Source organism: Amblyraja radiata, chromosome 15 (assembly GCF_010909765.2).
Source record: "Amblyraja radiata isolate CabotCenter1 chromosome 15, sAmbRad1.1.pri, whole genome shotgun sequence".
In the NCBI taxonomy this organism is placed as follows: domain Eukaryota; kingdom Metazoa; phylum Chordata; class Chondrichthyes; order Rajiformes; family Rajidae; genus Amblyraja; species Amblyraja radiata.
In genome coordinates, this window is record NC_045970.1 from 42,809,090 (window position 1) to 42,822,109 (window position 13,020).

Consider the following 13,020-nt stretch of genomic DNA (forward strand, 5'->3'; position numbering starts at 1 on the left):
TTACAATTGCATCGGTGTGCTGGGTCCAGGAAAGATCTTCTGATATATGCATGCCCAAGAATTTGAAGTTATTGACCCTCTCCACCATCGACCCGTTGATATAAACAGGATTGTGGGTCCTCATCCTTCCCCTACTGTAGTCCACAAACAATTCCTTGGTCTTACTGATGTTGAGAGCCAGGTTGTTGTGCTGGCACCATTTGGTCAGTCGGTCGATCGCACTTCTATACTCTGACTCGTCTCCATCTGTGATTCGTCCAACCACAGTGGTGTCAACGGAGAACTTGATGATGGAGTTCGCACTATGACCGTCTATGCAGTGATGGGTATAGAGTGAGTAAAGCAAGGAGCTGAGCACACAGCCTTGAGGTGCTCCCGTATTAATTGTTACTAAGGATGAAGTGGTTCCTCCAATTCGAACAGACAGTGGTCTGTGGATGAGGAAGTCGAGGATCCAATTGCAGAGAGATGCGCAGAAGCCCAGTTCCTTGAGCTTGGTAACCAGCTTTTTTTTTTTTTTTTTACAAAAATATTTATTCAAATATTAAAATAGTACACTACAATAAAACAAAACACCATCATAATCCAAAATATGCTCAGCAACTGCTAAACAATTATATTGCAATCCTTGTCAAGGATACATTCAACCCCCCTCGGTGCCCAGCGGTCCCGGAACTCCCTCAGGGTGCCCGTAGACAGGGCGTATTCCCTTTCCATCCGCTCCCGGGCACGGACGTATCCCCGGAAAAGGGGCAGGCAGCTGGCTCGGGTAGAGCCCTCCACAGTCTGGCGCCGTGACTCGCGGATGGCCAGCTTGGCCAGGCCCAGGAGCAACCCAACCAGGACATCTTCAGCCCTACCCTCTCCCCTACGCACAGGGTGTCCAAAGATGAGGATGGTGGGTGAGAAATGCAGCCAGAAGGCAAGGAGCAGCCCCTTTAGGTATTGAAACAGTGGCTGCAGCCTCACGCACTCCATGTACACGTGGTACACAGACTCTTCCAGCCCGCAAAAGTAGCAGGCGGCCAGCGAGTCTGTGTACCACGGGAGAAACAGGTTGCAGGGAACACCTCGGTGCAATTCCCTCCACCCCAGGTCCCCAATGTAGAGGGGGAGAATCCCTGCATAGAGGGACCCCCACCGGGGGCCCCCCTCGCGACCGGAAGGGAACACCGACCGCCACTTGGTGTCCGGACGGTGGACCAGGGCGAGGAAGTGCAGGGTGTGGAGGAGGAGCCTGTACAGGACACGCCTCCCTGCGTCTCGGAGGGAGACGAAGGGTGTCGAGGAAAGGCGGCTCAAATTGTGTGGGACCGGCTCCCGGGATGGATTACGGCGCCTTGGTCCGATGAGTACTTCCGGCTGAGCGGGGGCTTGCTCAACCACCAGTACTCCACACGTTTGAGCCCCCCGGTCACCCGATGGGGCGGGACAGGGACCGGCTGCTCTCAAGCCCGGGCCGTCACTCTCCGCCGGTGGAGGTGGGGCCTGGTCAACGGCAACCAGGTTCCAGACTCTCAACAAGTCCCTGTAGAAGCCAGGCATCCCCATCAGGACCGCACGGCTGACCCCCACCATCGGGATCCGCGTACCTCCTTGAAGGCAGCGGCTCCGTTGGAAAAAGTGCGTTGCCAGCACGTGCCACCTGGGAGGATGCCCTGAGTACAGGTATCTCTGCAAGGTCCTGAGGCGGAGAGCCGCCACCTTGGTGCGAATGCACACCAGCGACTGACCGCCCTCCTCGATCGGGAGACTCAGGACCGCTGCAGAGACCCAGTGCTTTCCGTTGCCCCAGAAGAAGTCCACCAACTTCTTCTGGATGATCCCAGCAAAGGTGGCTGATGGGACCAATGTGGTCAATCTGTACCAGAGCATGGAGGCCACGAGTTGGTTAATGACCAACACCCTGCCCCGGTACGAAAGCACTCTGAGGAGACCCGCCCAGCGCCCCAGCCGGGTGACGACTTTCACCTCCAGCTACTGCCAGTTCGCCAGCCAGGTCTCCGCACCGGGACTCAGGTAGACTCCCAGGTAGAGGAGGTGTGTGGTACTCCACGTGAAAGACCTCATCTCCTCCGGGAGGGAGTCCACCTGCCAGGGACCCACCAAGAGTCCAGAACATTTCCCCCAGTTGATCCTGGCAGAGGAGGCTGCCGAGAAGACTCGTTGGCACTCATGCATCCTCTGCAGGTCGACGGGGTCGGTGACCATGAGGAGCACGTCATCGGCGTAGACCGAGAGGACCACCTCCATGACCGGCTCGCGTAGAACCATGCCCGTCAACTTCCTCCGAAGCAGACTAAGGAATGGCTTGGTAACCAGCTTGGGAGGGATGATGGTATTAAACACCAAGCTGTAACAAGTTGTAGACTTTGGGAAGATAGCAAAAAAGGGTAGGATATTGAAAAGGTTTGAGATTAGATTGGTATCTAGAAATATGTACTGGAAACAGGACCAGTTAATAAGGTGCAGGATATTTGTCTTAAATCATGGAGGTACAGTACTAATCTAAAAGCAGAGAGCTGTCACTAGGACTGTTAAACCCTAGTCAGTCACTGTGTATAGTTTAGCTTTAGTTTAGAGATATAGCACTGAAACAGGCTCTTCAGCCCATCGTGTCCACGCTGACCATCGATCACCCGTTCACACTAGTTCTATGTTTGCACTTTCTCATCTACTCCCTATGTATTAGGGCAATTTTACAGAGACCAATTAATCTGCAAACCTGCACATCTTTGAGACGTAGCAGGAAACTGAAACACTCGGAGGAAACGCTTGCAGTAACCGGGAGAACAGGCAGCACCCGATGTCATGATTGAACCCGGGCTTCTGCCGCTGTGAGACACCAACTCTATCAGTGTGCCACCCCACATTTGGGTAATCACATTATGGGAAGAATGTAATACCCATTAAAGAAGATAAGGAGGAGATTGAAAGGGATTATGCCAGGCCTGAAGAGGTTTAATTATGAAGACATTTTGAGGCTAGGGTTAATTTCTTTGGAAGCTAAGTGAAATATATGAAGCTATGTGAGAAGCAGATGGGTTTTAGAGGGAGGACCTATAGCAGAGAGGTCACTAATGAGATGGATATATTAAGGTAATTGGTAGAAGGATCAGAGAACTGATTGAGGAAAACCTTAATCATCCAAATAATGGTTGGTGTTTTGAAGTCACTGTGCGAAAGAGTGGTGGGGGTTAAATTCCTAATTAAATTGTAATGATCACACAAATGATTACTGCAAGGCTGTGCACCAAGAGCCGGAACATGCCATTGGTTTCCATAGCATTTTCAGTTGGTCTAACAAAAGCTTCCTGCTGTAAATTGCAATGATTCTCACCCGCTCCTCCCCTCCCCGCTCCCCCCCTCCCCTCTTCCTCCCTCCCTCTCTTTCGCTCTCTCCCTCTCCTGTGTGTCTCTCCGATTTTCTCCATACGCATGTCTCTCTCTTTCTCAAATATGTGTTCCTATTTCTCTAATATGGGGGCCTCTCACTTTCCCTAGGTGTGTGTCTCTCTCTTTCAGGTGTCAGAGGTTATGGGGAGAAGGCAGGAGAATGGTGTTAGGAGGGAGAGATAGATCAGCCATAATTGAAGGGCTGAATGGCCTAATTCTACTCCTATCCCTTATGACCTATGACCTTTCTCTCCATGTGTCTCTATCTATTTCTTTCTCTGTGTCTCTGGCACATCCATTTTTCCCCTCTGATTGGTGTTTTATTCTTGAGTGTGTTCTCCTCTCTTTAGGTTTTGTTCTATTGTTCCCTAACTTTCTTTCTCCCTCTGGCTGGCTCTTCTCAACATCTCTTTGCCTTCCCCCGTATCTTCCTGCCTCCTCTCATCCTGCTCCCATTCCCTTTCACCCCCATTAGTTTCAATAAATCCTTGATGGCAAAGGATGAAGCTGATGTCTATTCACCCTCTGATGTTCCAGGAACTGTCAAATAAAAGTTTGCTCATTGAAATAAATGGGAGCAATTATCTTTTGCACAATGAAGTATGATGCTCGCTTGCATTCAACATTAGATTTCAGCTAACCAGTATAGAAAACCATGCATATGCTTTTTAATATAAAATTTAAGTCTCTTGCCTTGCAAAATTGAGTGAATAATAATGTAAATAACGTTATTATTGTACTGAATTTGTCCCTGGGTCCAACAATAATTAACCTGATTTTTGAGCTCTTTCCATGTTTTGTTACAACTGCTCTAAAAATTAGGTCTCCAAGCCCAATTGTTTAGTCAAACAATATAAATGTCAAGAGAGTCGTGGGGGAGAAGTAAGTGTAATTGCTATTACTAAGGAGAAGCTGGAAGGTCTGAAACATAGATACATAGAAACATAGAAAATAGGTGCAGGAGTAGGCCATTCGGCCCTTCGAGCCTGCACCGCCATTCAATATGATCATGGCTGATCATCCAACTCAGTATCCTGTACCTGCTCTCTCTCCATACCCCCTGATCCCTTTAACCACAAGGGCCACATCTAACTCCCTCTTAAATATAGCCAATGAACTGGCCTCAACTACATTCTGTGGCAGAGAATTCCAGAGATTCACCACTCTGTGTAAAAAATGTTTTTTCTCATCTCAGTCCTAAAGGATTTCCCCTTTATCCTTAAACTGTGACCCCTTGTTCTGGACTTCCCCAACATCGGGAACAATCTTCCTGCATCTAGCATGTCCAACCCCTTAAGAATGTGGATGAATCAACTAAACCAGGTGGACTTCACCTCAGGTTTCTGAAAGAGGTATCTGTTGAGATTGTGGGGCTGCATGGTGGTAGAGCCATCGCCAGAGACCCGGATTCGATCCTGACTATTGGTGCTTGTCTGTACGGAATTTGTACGTTCTCCCCGTGACCTGCATGGGTTTTGTCTGAGATCTTCGGTGTCCTCCCACACACCAAAGACATGCAGGTATGTAGGTTAATTGGCTTGGTGGAAATGTTAAATTGTCCTTAGTATGTGTCGGGTAGTATTCATGAGCGGGAATCGGTGGGCTGAAGGGCATGTACCGTGCTGTATCTCTAAACTAAACTAACTTAGTAGAGAATCTCTAGAGTCAGGATAGATTCCAGAGGACAGGGAAATCATGAATGTAACTCCACTGTTTAAAAGGGAGGAAATTATAGTTTGGTTATTCCGACTTCAGTGGTTGGTAAGAATTTAGTCCATTATTAAATTATTAGATGAGGTTTCTGGGCACTTGGAACCACATGATAAAATAGGCAGATATCAGAGTGTTTTCTTTTCATGCGAGATCTTGCCTGACAAATCTGTTGGAATTTATTGAGAAAGTAACATGCAGGATAGACAAAGGAAAGTTAGTGGATTTGACGATAAAACTTTATCGATGGACAAGGTGCTGCATGTGAGGCTGCTAAACAAGATAGGCGGTCATGGTATTAGAGGCAAGGTACTAGCACTAGACATAAGATTGGCTGACTGGCAGAAGACTGTGAATAAAGGGGGTACTTTTCTGGTTGGCTGCCCGAGACCACTAGTGTTCCACAAAGGTTGCTGTTGGGTCTGTCACTTTTCACATCATATTTTAATGATGTGGATGAGGGGTTTGTGGCAAGGTTTGCAGATGATACGAAGATAGGTGGAGGAGCAGGTCATTTAGAGAAAGCAGAAGGGCTGGGAGAGGTTGGAAGAGTGGGCAAAGAAGTGACAAATGGAATGCAGCATAGCAATGTGTATGATGGCGACTCGGTGGGCCAAAGGGCCTGTTTCCACGCTGTTTCTCTGAACTAAAATAGACTAAATACAGAAACATCTCTTGCCTGTGTGCAGCAAGATCTTCCTAACAATGTACCAATGCCCAGGTCGCAGCTCCATCCTGAAGATCGTCCTGGGTCAGAAAATAATCTTGCACTGACCAGTAAATAACTGCAGCTGTGAGTATGCTTTGAAGGCTGTCCAATCTAACAGGAGAATCAACTGAATTTTGTGAACAATTTTCCAATTCCTGCAGGGCACATCAGAGCAACAGAAGAAATGTTCTGAATTATCTACTTAGCTTTACATGGACTTGGTTCCAAACTTGGATTATTTTCTCTGGAGTGTCAGAGATCGAGGGGAGAACTGATGGATGTGTATAATATTATGAGAAGCATAGCCAGGAAAGACAGTCAGAACCTTTTTTTCCAGGTTGGAAATGACAAAAACTGGATGGCGTAGCTTTAAGGTCAAAGGGGTAAAGTTTAAAGTAAATGTGTTGGGCAATTTTTTTTACACAAGGCAAGGTAGAAGCCCGGAACAAACTGCCAGGGGTGGTGATGGGGTCAGATAAGATAAAATAGTGGCATTTAAGATAGTGGCAATTAAGAGGCTTTTTGATGGGCACATGGATATGCAGGGAATGGAGGAATATGGTCACGTGCAGCTAGAGGAGATTAGTTTAGCATGGCATCATGTTCAACATAGAGACTGTGAGCCAAGTTCCTGTGCTGAAGTTGGAATAACCAGACTATAATTTCCTCCCTTTTAAACAGTGGTTACATTCGCGATTTCCCAGTCCTCTGGGAAAAGAAAACAGAGAAACAGCGTGGAAACAGGCCCTTTGGCCCACTTCCTCATCCACAGACCACAGTCTGTTCGTGTTGGTGGAAATGTGTCAGCCTCGATAACAATCAGCAGGGGAGCACCTCAAGGCTGCGTGCTCAGCCCCCTGCTGTACTCACTCTATACTCATGACTGCGTAGCGAACCACAGTGCGAACTCCATCATCAAGTTCGCTGACGACACCACTGTTGTGGGACGTATCACTGATGGGGATGAGTCCGAGTACAGAAGAGAGATCGAGCAACTGTCCATATGGTGCCAGCGCAATAACCTGGCCCTCAACACCAGCAAAACCAAGGAACTGATTGTGGACTTTGGAAGGAGTAGGAGGGGGACCCACAGCCCCATTTATATCAACGGGTCCAGGGCCGGTGCTAGGAATTGCGGGGCCCAATTAGAAAATTGATGGCGGGGCCCCTACTCTAGAAAAGTAAAAATTTATGTATGTTTATATTTCGTGTAGTATGCTCGTCTTTAACCAAAAAAAACATTAAATGCTTGATATACTAAAATTTTGAAAAACTATATGAAAGTGTCACACATCTAATAAAATGAGCGGCACTTTGAAAGATTGAATGTGTGTGTGTGTGTGTGTGTTTATGAGTGTATGCAATTGTGTCTCTGTGTCTGTGTGACTGAGTGTGTGTGTTTGTGTGTATGGGCTAGAGGGGGTTTAGAGGTGTTCAGAGGGTCCCAGAGGGGTTTAGAGACGTTATAAGCCCCCCATGAAAAATTGTATTTCTCTGAAATTGAAGATAGACATAAAGCTGGAGTAACTCAGCAGACAGGCAGCGCAGCGACTCTGGAGAGAAGACCCTTCTTCAGACCGAACTGAACTCGCGTCGGTGGGAGTACTTGTGATTGTCTGAAGAAGGGTCTCGACCAGAAACACAACCCTCTCCCCAGAGCCGCTGCCCGTCCCGCTGAGCCACCTTCAACTTCAGAGCCAAACAAAAAACACAGAGTGCTGGAGGAACTCAGCGGGCCAGGCGAATGCCTCACCAGCTGAGTTTCTCCAGTATTTTTGTCTACCGCTAAACATCAATGATTCCGGGAATGCTGAGAGGACAGGGTGATAGAGAGGGAGTAGGAGAGCTAGAGAGAGACGAGACGGGGAGCGGGAGAGAGAGCGCGAGAGAAAGAGGGAGGGAGGGAGTGAGCAAAAGACAGAGAGACACAACGTGGGTCGGTAGGTGAATGACTAACCTGCACACCAGGAAGAAGCCCCTTCTCGCGGTCCGGGGCCCTCACTCATGATGGTGAGTTAAATGAAATTCTCAACGTGTCATCGATCTACATTTCTCAGTAATGTAATTGTGTTTTAAACAAGTATTAATGACGCCGCGTGAATTTTATTCAAAGGAACACGGCGTCATTAAATGAGTCTGAAGAAGGGTTTCGGCCCGAAACGTCGCCTATTTCCTTCGCTCCATAAATGAGTTTCCCCAGCAATTTTGTGTACCTTCGATATTCCAGCATCTGCAGTTCCCTTTTGAACAGCACTAGTTAACAAATCGTTTGTGTATGATGGCCGTGCAGCGGTTGTTATGCATGTTCGTTTAAAAAAAATCCGGATGGCGAATTAAAAAAAATCTTTATTTAACAAAGAGAATTCGTATTTCCGTACGAAATACTGAACATTAGTGCGGGGCCCCCATTAGGCGCGGGGCCCAATTGGGAGCAATCGGTCAAATCGGCTTAACGCCGGCCCTGAACGGGTCGATGGTTGAAAGGGTCAAGAACTTCAAATTCCTGGGCGTGCACATCTCTGAAGATCTTTCCTGGTCCGAGAGCACTAACGCAATTATCAAAAAAGCTCATCAGCGCCTCTACTTCCTGAGAAGATTACGGAGAGTCGGTTTGTCAAGGAAGACTCTCTCTAACTTCTACAGGTGCACAGTAGAGAGCATGCTGACCGGTTGCATCGTGGCTTGGTTCGGCAATTTGAGCGCCCTGGAGAGGAAAAGACTACAAAAAGCAGTAAACACTGCCCAGTCCATCATCGGCTCTGACCTTCCTTCCATCGAGGGGATTTATCGCAGTCGCTGCCTCAAAAAGGCTGGCAGTATCATCAAAGACCCACACCATCCTGGCCACACACTTATCTCCCTGCTACCTTCAGGTAGAAGGTACAGGAGCCTGAAGACTGCAACAACCAGGTTCAGGAATAGCTACTTCCCCACAGCCATCAGGCTATTAAACCTGGCTCGGACAAAACTCTGATTATTAATAACCGCTTTCTGCTATTTGCACTTTATCAGTTTATTTATTCATGTGTGTATATATTTATATCATGGTATATGGACACATTTATCTGTTTTGTAGTAAATGCCTACTATTTTCTGTGTGCTTAAGCAAAGCAAGAATTTCATTGTCCTATACAGGGACACATGACAATAAACTCACTTTGAACTTGAACTTGTATTGCCCCATGTTCTATACATGTAACTCCAAACATATGAACATACAGATCCTGAGCAGGAATAGGCCACTTGACCCCTCAAGGCTGCATTGCCATTCAATAAGATCATAAGGTCATAAGTTCATAAGTGATAGGAGCAGAATTAGGCCATTCAAGTTTACTCTGTCATTCAAACATGGCTGATCTATCTCTCCCTCCCAACACTATTATTCTGCCTTCTCCCCATAACCTCTGACACCCGTACTAATCAAGAATCTATCTATCTCTGCCTTAAATATCTCCACTGACTTTGCTTCCACAGACTTCTGTGGCAAAAACCCCCCACAGATTAACCACTCTCCGACTAAAGAAATTCCTCCTCATCTCCTTCCTAAAAGAATGTCCTTTAATTCTGAGGCTATGACCTCTAGTCCTGGACTCTCCCACTAGTGGAAACATTCTCCCCACATCCACTCTATCCAAGCCTTCCAAGCCACATGCACTCTAACCAAGATCATGGTCCATCGGATTGTAGCCTCAGTCAGCATTCCCTTTCATACTTATGCCTATCAAACATCTCCCTTTTCCTTTAGAGTATTAAAAGACTCCATTCTTCCATCACCCTTGCGGAAAGAGAGTTCCAAAAACTCATGGCCTTCTTTCAGGAAAAACAAAATCACTTCCTTTCTGACTCAAGTGGGCATCGTCCCTTTATTTTTTAAATGGTGGGCCCCTAGTTCTGAGTTTCCCCACAAAAGGAGACATTTTAACCAGGATATTATTTGTTTGAATTAAATCATCCCTCCCCGAATCCCAATGAAATCAAGCTTAAGCCTGTTGATCTGAGGACAATCCGCTCCTTCCAGGCATCAGCTGTTTTGTTAAATGCCCAACAAATATGAGCACAGATAGTGGAAATAAAAAGTAGACAAACTAACATGACGGGCAAAGCTGCCCCTTCATCCAGCACCAATTGTGCAGGCTGCAGATGGGTAATAGAGAGGAGGACTGTTATGGATAGGGTCAGGATGGCAATGGTAGGAGGCCAAATGTAGACATTTTGAGAAAATAAATTGAACAACTGAACTCCCCGAGTCACTAATAAACCACAACACCGAGATATTCCACAGGGCAGTACATTGCTTGAATGCTGTGATATCATCAAAGTATTTTTTTTCTCTCCATCATACATATATAGAGCTGGGAGACTAGCAGCGGAACTTACGGGAAAAGTGAACTCTGACTGTCAGATGTACAGAACTGTTTCTTGACACCAACCTCTTTCACAAGGATTTCAAAGCGAGCCTTTGAATGGTAGGGCCCTCTCTGTCTTGTTCAGCTGTCTTGTTTTGGATGGTCTCTGAATATGCAACGAGTTCCTGCAGTGGCAACTTCAACACACTGGCACAGTCTCTGGAGGCAAAGTGTATTTACACTCAGACCAGGCACAAAACCCATGGTAAATCTTGCAGCGGTGGCCTCCACTGAGATGATCACAAACACTGGAAAATATACAATCAGAGCTATCTCTGCAAAATTCATTGGAAGGATAATTGCATCTGTGTCAGCATCCAAACTAACATCATAATAATAATAATGGATGGGATTTATATAGCGCCTTTCTAATACTCAAGGCGCTTTACATCGCATTATTCATTCACTCCTCAGTCACACTCGGTGGTGGTAAGCTACTTCTGTAACCACAGCTGCCCTGGGGCAGACTGACGGAAGCGTGGCTGCCATTCTGCGCCTACGGCCCCTCCGACCACCACCAATCACTCACACACATTCACACACATTCACACACAGGCAAAGGTGGGTGAAGTGTCTTGCCCAAGGACACAACGACAGTATGCACTCCAAGCGGGATTCGAACCGGCTACCTTCCGGTCGCTAGCCGAACACTTAGCCCATTGTGCCATCTGTCGTCCCATCATCACAGCATTGAGGCCCTAGATACTTCTGGCTACCTTCAAACGGATACTCTATTCAGAACTCTGTCAGGGGAGGAAATTACCAGACAGAGAACAAGCTTCCACCATGTCCTCAAAGCTTTTTTCGGAGAAATGTAACATCTCTACTGACTCTTGGGAACATCTGAACCGTGATTGCTTAAAAGAAGCATGATCCTTCAGGATAGTATTGAGAACCAAGAGGCCTTGCATTCAGAACACACAGGAGCCCTGCTTAAGCATAAGAATGAAAGCACCCATCTCATAAACTACCTGCCCATCAGCCTCATCCGTGCACAGGGCTGCTGTTCCCACTTTGGCCTCATTAGAAGCCTCAAAACTGCAATGGGAGTAATTCATCCTTAATCTCAAAGGACTGCCATAGCAGAAAGGTCAAAGGTCAAAATCTTTATTTGCCATTTGTGCTTACACACATAGGAACTCTTGTGCGGTTGTTCAGAGAGTCAAGTCAAGTCAAATTAAAAAGACACACAGAAAAACACATAATCTATAAAAACATATACTTCTCTAAAAATAAAAAATAAAGTGCCTAAAACCCTATATAAAGGGGAAAGTGAGAACATTGTAAATTGCACAAACCCTATATAAAAGTGTCGACTGCATTGTAAATTGCACAGGCCCAGGAGACAATATAATATGATATAATATGATATGCTATGAGGTAGGTCAGGACATCAGTTCATTTTGTTTTGGCCAAGAGTCTCACTGTGGCAGGGAAGAAGCTCTTAAAAAAGCGTGTTCTGTTTGTGGCGATGCTGTCCGCTCGTCTGTGCCTGAGGTTGTATGTGCAGTTTTTGTGTTTGAGCAGGGAGTGAGCTGGATGTAGTGTGTCTCTGATGATTCTCTCTGCCCTTTTTTGACAGCGCTGTGTGTAGATTGTGTCCATGGAGGGGAGTTCCGTTCTGATAATCCTCTCTGCAGAAGAAGAAGAATGGTGTGTAAGAAAGAACTGCAGATGCTAGTTTAAATCGAAGGTAGACACAAAATGCTGGAGTAACTCAGCGGGTGAGGTAGCATCTCTGGAGAGAAGGAATGGGCGACGTTTCTAGTCGAGACCTTAAGAAGGATGGTGGCGGTACGGTGGCGCAGAGGTAGAGTTGTTGCCTCACAGCACTTGCAGCGCTACGGGTTCGGTCACGACCACGGAGTTTGTACGTTCTCTCCGTGACCACGTGGGTTTTTTCCGAGATCTTCGGTTTCCTCCCACTCTCCAGAGACATACAGGTTTGCAGGTTAATTGGCTTGGTATAAGTACAAATAGTCCCCAGTCTGTGTAGGATAGTGTTAATGTGCAGGGATCGCTGGTCGTTATGGACTTGGTGGGCCGAAGGGCCTGTTTCCGCACTGTATTTCTAAACTGAAGAAGGAGGGGGGGGTGGAGAAGAAGAAGGGGAAGCGGGAGAAGGAGAAAAAAGGAGTAGGAGGAGAAGGAGAATCTATGAGCGTTTGCTTTAGGAGATGCAGGCTGCGTTCAATGTTCACTATTTTCAGGTTGATGGGATTTCTGTAGTAGTTTCCCACCATCATCAACTCTGTAAAAATGAGTGAATAATTGTTGGAGCTTCAGCAACAAATCAGTGCGTAATTTACAACATTCTTGTCTGAACTATACTGAGTTTTGCTTGCAGAATCCTCCGCACATGCCATCTTTCTCAAGCAACTAAACATTTATCACTTAATGTTACGAAAGTTGGTCCGCAACATATACCCCAGGTAATAAGTGTAGTCTCTTTAAGTAATGAGCAATGGTTAGCTTTTTTACAGCAATAAAACATGGAAACATACTTCACTGCAGCAGCATTATCACTTGATACTGTGCCACAAATGGAGTTTTAAGGAGCATTTTAAAGAGTGAGAAAGAGATTGAGGGGCTAGGGTTTCAGGAAGGCATTCCTTTACTTTAGAGTACAGAAGCTGATGTTACAGCTGGCATTGCTGGAACAATGCAACACGGAGATACTTAAGATGATGACTCCAAAGACTCATGTTCATTCCTGACCTCTGACCGCAGTTTTTTGGAGCCCTGCGCGATGTCAGGACCAGCTCCACACAACTCCATACGGCTCCGACGATCAAAGTG

The 13,020-nt window shown here is 46.5% G+C and overlaps 1 protein-coding gene across 1 annotated transcript in view; it reads left to right on the top strand.

Moving 5' to 3' along the window:
- The window catches only part of ctnna3 (catenin alpha 3), a 1,079,953-nt gene that overhangs the window by 1,008,641 nt on the left and 58,292 nt on the right, over positions 1–13,020 (top strand). The gene's annotated exons all lie outside the window — the stretch shown is intronic.